Source organism: Puntigrus tetrazona, chromosome 22 (assembly GCF_018831695.1).
Source record: "Puntigrus tetrazona isolate hp1 chromosome 22, ASM1883169v1, whole genome shotgun sequence".
Lineage (NCBI taxonomy): Eukaryota > Metazoa > Chordata > Actinopteri > Cypriniformes > Cyprinidae > Puntigrus > Puntigrus tetrazona.
In genome coordinates, this window is record NC_056720.1 from 8,168,217 (window position 1) to 8,168,875 (window position 659).

Here is a 659-nt window from a genome sequence, read left to right on the forward strand (position 1 = left end):
TTCTTCTTCTTCGTCGTCTTCTTCTTCTTCGTCGTCTTCTTCTTCTTCGTCGTCTTCTTCTTCGTCGTCTTCTTCTTCTTCGTCGTCTTCTTCTTTGTCTTCTTCTTTTTCGTCTTTGTCTTCTTCTTCGTCTTCTTCTTCTTCTTCTTCATCTTCTTTCGTCGTCTTCTTCTTCTTCGTCTTCTTCATCTTCTTCTTCTTTTTCGTCTTCGTCTTTCTTCGTCTTCTTCTTCTTCGTCGTCTTCTTCTTCTTCGTCGTCTTCTTCTTCTTCGTCTTCTTCCTCTTCGTCTTCTTCATCTTCTTCTTCTTTTTCTTCTTCGTCTTCTTTTTCGTCTTCTTCTGTCGTCTACTCAGTGCTCAGAAGAACAGCAGAACCACAAGAGAACCTCGTCTGCTGAGAGAGAAGCTCCGGCCGACCCGAGGCCTGATTAAACCGTAGACAAAAGCCGAGCGATCACTAAACGAGGAGAATAAAGGCCTTATGAAACGCTCTCCGCCGGTATGAGAGTAACATCAGACGTGACTCGAGTCAAACACCGTCTGGATGATCATTTTAAAGAGTGAATTGTTAAATGATTTTTGAATGTTATTTCAATCCATTCCTGCCCTGGATAAATAATTATTATTACTACTATTACACTTTATTTTTATTATATAT